Here is an 8,146-nt window from a genome sequence, read left to right as displayed (position 1 = left end):
ACACAATCATAACAACTTGGATGCAAGCTAGGCTGTTCTTTCTCAGGACAGTACAAGGTATCTTTGTTGTGAATGAGACTTCTATTTTTCAGGTGATTTTGGAATTTTTTGTTTATGCAATCACACAATTTCTGTCAACTTGGATTTGTAGTCGCAGAATGTTCAACACAAGAAGAGAAGGAAATAGAATTAATGGAAGTAGGACCTGTGATAATTTGATCAACCCTTACAACCTGGGCTCTTGACTATCCTATATTTAATCCTCTGTCACATATCTAAACCCAATAGCCAAATCAGGAAGGCTGCAAGACTTCTCACATCTACATGCCCATCAGTTCACATAAATATTTCAGAATCACCAACAATTCACTAAATAACCCTCAGCCTTCTGCCAATTGCAAATACAACATCCAAAATATACCAACAGGAGCTCAAAAAAATTGAAATCAAACCAGAATTAGCACATAGAAACAATTCTTCAAAATTGCTTTCCTGTAGACCTCAAACCTCCAGAAGTTCCTCTTTGGTCAATAGCCAGACTTTAAATAGAAATCAGCACACTATCTACACCACTGCCAGCACCCCAAATATTGATATGGTGAGAAGTCCACTAATCAATCTAAGATCTATGGTTCAGCTAAAACCAACACAGGAGATGAACACATCATGTGGAATCAGCCCACCTTTTCCACACCCACAGACTCTGCAGCATCTGCTGTTGGCAGAAATATGTCTGGGCAAGTGAGCACAGATGCTAATTTTATTCTTTATCACCTTCTCACAAACTGAGCCATATGCACCATCTCTGTAATTTCTCCTCCAGTGCTGCTCATTCAACCCAAGACAAACTATGCTTTCAAAATTATAGTTTCTTCATTAAACCCCTTGCAGTTTCCCTAGGGATGGTGTTCCTACTTTTGAACTTACAAGTCTTGATCATTATGTATAAACAGTATTCATCACCTTATGGACCCTACTTTAGTAGACGTGGATGGAATAAGTGAAGTGTGGGAGTTGAGTATGGCATCTGCAGCTGCTGCTTACCCACAAGCTTTCTCAGAAGACCAGACTAGAACAACTTCAAACAGAACTTGAGATTCAAGAGACTTGGCTGAATAAACTAAGATCTAAGGCCAATGAAATGAAGAATAATACAACTTGAAGGCACCTGAAAAGATCAAATTCCATATCCCAAATACCTTCATTTGAAGAAATGTAGCAATTGAGAAGTTATAATAGGAAGCTCCAGACTGAGATGGGCTGCTTAAACACATTGATTGATGTTTTTCAAGTCTGAGGACCACAGAACTACCCATAACTTTTATGATAATATTGGATGTATAGATTTAGTGCCACCAAAATTCAGAGAGGTTCACAATTGAAACACCAAAAACTCAAGACATAAAGGATGAAGAGGGAGCCCAGTAGAATAGCACTACTAAATGCTTTTTGAGCCATCAGCTTTAATCCATTGGGAACAGTGTGAGGTTCCAAGGCATTTCTGAGCCAAAGGTCCCTATAACTTTTCTAAAACCAAAGCTAAAGTTCAAGAAAATATTCTGACATCAGGAGAAAAGTTTTACTAATACATAGGATCTTTTAGAAATTGAAAGTGTGACAATATGGTGTTTGTTGTGTTAATGTTAAATGTCAGCCCACAGAGCTTATATGTCAGTTTAATGTTATGGGCAGCTGAAAATCATAGCATGAAAGTTTAACTGTTGAAAGACTTGGTCATACATTGCCTACAGTATCCTGTTATGGATAATTCAGTAATCAGTGGTAATCCATTAATTCATGGATATTAATCTAATTTCTAATAAAAAGGTGATCAAATTTTTGACATAATCCACATCTACATAACCCCTAACCTTTCAGATTCCCCCTCACTTATGTACACATGGGTAAATTTTGTGTGCTGATAAGTATGAAAGCTTAGTCTTCTTTCTTTCTCCTTTCTAAAATACTTGTGAATATCTTTAAATCAATCTCATTTTCTCTGCTCAGGTCTTATTCGCTTTATTGCTCTAAAAAGTTTTGTATTTTATTCTCTCTTTAGTGTTTCTGTTGTCAAGAAATATGTTTACAGAAATAGCTAGATCTCAAACCTTTTCATTGTGCAATTCACACATGATTCAGACCATTATTTCAGCCAAATAGTACATAGCACCTCTGACCATGCTGACATTATAGGCTGAGCTACACATGCCCTGAAAGCCGCAGAGTCCACCACAGCCTTGGCAGTGCTGCTGTTTGCTGCACACACCCACTCGCACTCACAGTGGTTTTTCTATTCATTCTTCTCTTATATAGTTTTTGTATACATTCAATTTTATTGGTCATATTTCACTTATGTTTCCTGAGCATAGGAGTTATACCACCTCTTTTTTAATTGCTCATAGCTCCTGAGAGCCAACAAATATTTTATCTTTTTGTTGTTGTTGTTGTTACTTGACAGGCATATGAAAACATTAAGAAAGGCCTTGTGGGAGAGACAGTGCAGGTGCCAACAGAGGAAACCAAAAGAGAAGCAGGGCCTTGGCACCCAGCTCCCCAATCTTATTTACAGCTCAGGTCTCTCCAGTTCAGGAACAATCTCTGAACTTGGAGGCCCACCTGTTCCACCAAAAATGGCCCTGGTACCTCTAAGATCATTCCTCTCAAGGGGACAGATTTGTATTTTAAGCTGAGGTTAAGATTTCTGCGAAAATTTTAGCTCTTTTTATTATTTATTTAATTTTTTATGGTTGAAAGTATTACAGATGTCCTTTCTCCCCCCCATTGATTCCCTCCACCCAGCATCCACCCCCCACCCTCCCCCTCAAGTCTTCTCCACACTATTGTCTGTGTTCATAGGTCATGTATATATGCACCTAAGTTCTTTCATTAATCTCTTGCCATTTGTGAAATTCCAGAGTTTCAGTTTTTCTACGTATACTTTGTTTTTTTCCACAGAGTTTTTCAGGATATGTATAAAGATATGCATACTTAAAAATAATCATTGTCTTAATTTTTCTCTTGATATCAGTGTTATATATGAATAAAATAAATTATATAAAATAATATAAAATTAATCTGTACTTTTAAACCTGGATATGTATGAATATTTCTTCTTAGAAATACGTTTCTTAAAACAGAAAGTATATATCTACACCCCATCATCTTTTTGTGGAGGTGATTTGTGATTAAACTGAGAGAAGGGGTTGTTTTTTTTTTATTAAGTAAGTTAGTGAATTATAGCCATCTATGGAACAACTAAAACTTCTCTGCTAAACTATAAAAACTCAAAGAACAGAACATATATCAGCTATAATTTTATGGAAAAATTTTCTCTGAAAACTACAAACTTATTTCTTTAAACTTCAGGGCCACATTCTTATTTCCTACCTTTATTTTCCAAGTTGTGCATGATCTAGACCATTCGATTTTGGACAACTTCTACTTTGTTGGTCCAATTTTTCTGGTCTTTTGTTGGAGAAGTAGTAGTACTTAAAACATTTTATGAAGGGCTCACCCAGCATAAATTACATGATAAAATATCCAGATATAAGGAATATCATGAAAACAAACACGAAGAGAAGAAACTAGATACGGTTTGATGACCAGAAGCGCTCAGGTGTGTCATTTGATGTGATATATATAAATGAAATCCAGGAAGTGGAGATGTGTTGAGGTCGGAAGTAATTTAACATTGTATGTTTTCAGAAAAATCTTACATGATGATGAAGAGTAACTTCAGTAAATATTTATGTAAGAAAATTAATAGTGAAAGAGACTAAAACAAAGAATGCTCCTAGGAAAAAGCTTGTAGCTAGGCATTCTATTACGTAGCTAACAAAATTATCTATAAAAATAGGTTAGTGAAAATGAGAAAAAGGAGAACTGTTACATTTCTTTATACGTTAGTTTTGCTTCTTAACTTGCGAATTTTTGGTTTGTATCCAAATTTTATGTGTTTTAGGATATTTAAATCAGTTTGGAGTGTTGTGCCAGTTTTCTTGTTTCATGGTTGGTTTTTATGGGGGAATCTGCATCAGCTTAAATGTTTTGATTATACTTTTCCGGGTGCTTCCTATGATATTTTCAATTAGGTGAAAAAATCTTTTTGTGGACTAGGAACGGAGTTGGGTACTTTGTTAGATTCCTAGTCAAGAGTGTCCTCTTCTGTCAGGATATTGCAATGCAGCCTCTGAAATGGACTTGCGAGAGAGGCAGGGGGGTGTTTCGATGTCACTTGCCCGCCGCGCTGTGGCCCTCCCTGCCCCACGTGCACACACCGGCTTCCTTTTCCCTTCACCGCACAGGCCCAGGTGTGCCTCTTCCTTCTTTCTATTCTTTTCTCCCCACACTGTTGCCTTGCCCAGGCTGACTTTTAGAGCAAGAGTCCAAAATGCATTTTTTAATCTTTCTCTTGTACCCAACCCCTGATCTATTGCGACTCTTTTAAGGGTTTTTCCCAATGAAAAAGAGAAAATCTTTCTCTTTCTGTGGAAGTCCCCAGTTTCTCTAAAACCCCTAGAGCTTCCTAAAAGGTTAGTTAGGAACAACGACCCTAGGAATTGGTTGTTATTTTTCTATTTAAAGGTAATTTGCAATTTCAATATTTTCTGGCTCTTAGTCGTGCTAAATTTGTGTGAATTTTGTACTTATTTTTTCATGTCGTAGGTACCGTTTTTTAAGCTATTTTAGGAAAATTGGATTTAAATAACTGCCATTACCTCTCTCCCTACCGATATTCTTTAGATGGGCTCTCTACCCACTTTTGAAATTATGAAGAAAAACAGGAACTACCCCTGCCTTTTTTTCTTTATTCATGGCCTTCATGTCATGAAGTAACAGCAACAGCAAAAAGGTAGGACATTAGCAATGTTTTGCTTTTCAAAAACTTGGTTAACTTCAGTAAGTTATTTTAATTTCTTATACAGAAATTAGAGCCCTATTTTATTAATATTAATAAAGAATAATTATAGTTAAGAGGGCACTTAACAACAGAAAAGATGAAGAATTACAGTTATCTAAGAGAATGTGAAATTTTAGATCATTTAATGGATTATCAGAATGAAAACAGAATTTTACATGGATTAGCCAAGGCGTTCCCTGACTGCTTTATTTAAACACACAGCCTCTCCTTTGACATTGCAAATTACCCTTTATTTTTCTCATTAGCATTTATGATCATTCATTACATATATAGTTTACTCATGCACTCTCTCTCTTTTTTCCACTATAATACCACTCCATGTGGATAGTGACTGTCCCTAGTTTCATCCATTTATATATTTTCAGATCCTAGAAGAGCACCTGGCATAAAGGAGAGACTCAATAAGTATTTGTTGAAAAAAAGAAATTTTTAAAAATATGTTCTTGGAACAATATAATTATATCTTAAATTTATTTCAAGAATATGTACCATATATAGCTCAGATGAAAATATGGTGAGAAAAAAGATATAAAAAAGTATATTTGGTACAATCTGTTAGGATATCTCCAATTCTGAATTGTGTCTTTATAATATCTCCAATATTATACAGCTGCTATTAACATCTCATTAAAATGTCTGTAGAAAATAAATTATTAATATGACAAGCAACCTGATGCTGCTACTCTCCCATTTGCCCAGCGTTCAGTTTCTAGATCAAGAATGTATCTGCCTCACCCAAGATCATTACCCTTCCTGTGGGCCACCTGCGTGCATGCCCAGGTGATACAAGAGGTATAAGGATGCAGCCCACACCCCAATTTGAGATTATTCTGAAGGACTTTCCTAGCTCCAGAGATCCTTATGAAATTGGTTAAAGCTCATTAGTGAACTCATCACAGCTTATTCTGTCTAACACTGTTCTTCTCTCCCACAAAATGCTGATCCCAAGGGGACTTTTAATAAAAACAGCCTCTGTAACAAATAATATTTCCCTAGGAACCTGACTTGCCACATATTCAAAAAACAGTTTGAGACTTCTGGTATCAAGGTATATTTCTAGGTATAAAATCAACTAGAATGCCTGTCCTAACTCACCCTTAATACTGAGTTGTGTCCCTTCTATGTACTCCCCAGAGAATATGTTCTTTAATTATCACTGCAATTTTGTAAACTGCAGAAGCCTCGATCGTCTTCTGAATTCCTCATTATTTTGTATTGAGTATGGAATCATTAAATTTCTTTATTCATCATTTTCTATGGCTTCCTGTATAATGTTACCTGCCATTAAGTGGCATATTATACTTATGCTAGATGCTTCTTTGAATAGGAGTATGAGAAGATATACATGGTAGTGTGGTTCAGGGCAAGATATCTAGCTCTGCTACTGACAAGTTCTGTGATCTTGGAAAAGTTAACTTAATCCCTTCTCTTTTCTATAAAATATTGCACTATACCTTACAGTATTATCCTGAGAATCAAATTGATTAATACATGTAAATCACTTGTAACAGCACTTGACACTGAATTTTAAATATATGCTCACTACTATTTACTTTTTCTTAGCATTTCTAGGCTTCCTTGAGGAATATATTTGATTTTTGGCACCTTTTGTTTGTACAGAAAAAAATATAGTGCAATTTTAAGGGATATTTACTATATTATTGTCCACCAGCACACACCCTTTCTCCTGAGACCTTCTCACCCTCCGGTACATATGGCTATGGCTGAGGTGGCATAGTTTTTAGGGCTGATCTCTCTCTTAACATGGTATTATTTTTTTTCAAGGGAAATTAAGGGAGAAGAATCTCTCTCATTGATAAAAGCTATAAAATAGGAGGCCTGAGAGTGTTGTCCATGTTTTCTATTAAATGAAAGAAATCCCATGCTGAAAGGAAAAGGCAGAGAAAAGCAACAGAGAGTGCTGGTAGAGTTCAAGTTCTTAGCTCCAGTTTCCTCTATGGCTAAGCTGCATCATTACCTTTCATGGGGCTTGTTTATTCAAAGCTTCTTTCAATTATATGTAATAACCAAGTATATTTCCAAAAGTTTTCCCATTATGCCCAAGCTAGATTGAACCTTGTTTTGTCATTTGTAAGCAATAAATTCTACCTGACATATAGAATAGATAAAAGAAATGAAGAGAATAAAGAAAGAAAAGAGTATAGATAATTGAATGAAAAAATAAGAGAATAAGTAAGAGTGAAAGACATAAAAAGGGAGGTAGGTTAAAGATGTAAAGAAGGTAATGTGATATGCATAAATAGCATGTATTTCAATCACTGAAATTTCTACATTGTACCCTCATCATATATACTAAGAATAATTTTAAGTCATATAGTTTTTATAGTTTACAAGGAGCTTAAAATTTTCCTTCTCATCTAAAGCAATCACAAATACCTATTGAACACTTACTCTGCTCTACTCATTCTACCAAAAGCTTCAAACATCTGCTCCTTATTAATCTGCAAACAACTACGAGTTACAGCTATTATCATCCCAATCTTATGAATTTGGAAACTGAGACTGATGGATGTAGAATAACTTTCAGAATGTCAAATATATAGGAAGTATCATAAAAGATTTTTGAGCCCAGGCTTGGTCTCTTATCTCGTGCACCAGAAAAGTCTCTCTGCTGAGCCTGTGTCAATACACGAAATATCATCCTAAATGAAATTAATGCTCCCTAATGAAACATTCAAGCTGAAAAACACTAGGAAACAATTAGAAAAAATTCGATAAAGAAGACAGACTACAGGATGAGAATGGTAAAAGAAAGCCAAGAAAGACAAACTGTTGAAAGCAAAATAATACTGCATCCAAAGACGACAATGAAAATGATGATGATAATAATAATGTAAAACACTGAAGACAGTAAAATGCTGCTGATAGACTAAATGACACAAGCATTAACGTAAATTGAATACATAAATTAAAATTCTTGTCTAAAACAGAAACAGATGACTAATGAATGAATGAATGACAAATAGATCATTAGTGTCATAAACAAAAGCAGTCTCAGTAAAGGGAAAAAAGATGAGCTGAGTGACAATGTTCCGAGTAATGATGGAAAGAAACCAATGTCGATTCTTTGCTCAAGCACGTTTACCTTGAAGAGACACTGGTGAAAGGGGTGATTAGAGAGCACACGAGTTTAACGGGATGGGGAGAGGCGTATGGGCATGTTCATGACTCGAAGGCAAGGCGTTGGAAATGGAAGTGACTGGA

At 35.6% G+C, this 8,146-nt stretch overlaps 1 pseudogene; it reads left to right on the top strand.

Annotated features, from left to right (window-relative positions):
• Positions 1-258: 258 nt before the first annotated feature.
• On the top strand, positions 259-1,505 carry LOC107544002 (TGF-beta-activated kinase 1 and MAP3K7-binding protein 2 pseudogene; annotated as a pseudogene).
• Positions 1,506-8,146: the final 6,641 nt, after the last annotated feature.

The sequence above is a fragment of the Miniopterus natalensis genome, chromosome 2 (assembly GCF_054644295.1).
Source record: "Miniopterus natalensis isolate mMinNat1 chromosome 2, mMinNat1.hap1, whole genome shotgun sequence".
Lineage (NCBI taxonomy): Eukaryota > Metazoa > Chordata > Mammalia > Chiroptera > Miniopteridae > Miniopterus > Miniopterus natalensis.
The sequence above is the reverse complement of the archived record's forward strand: the minus strand, read 5'-3'. Positions and strand labels throughout refer to the sequence as shown.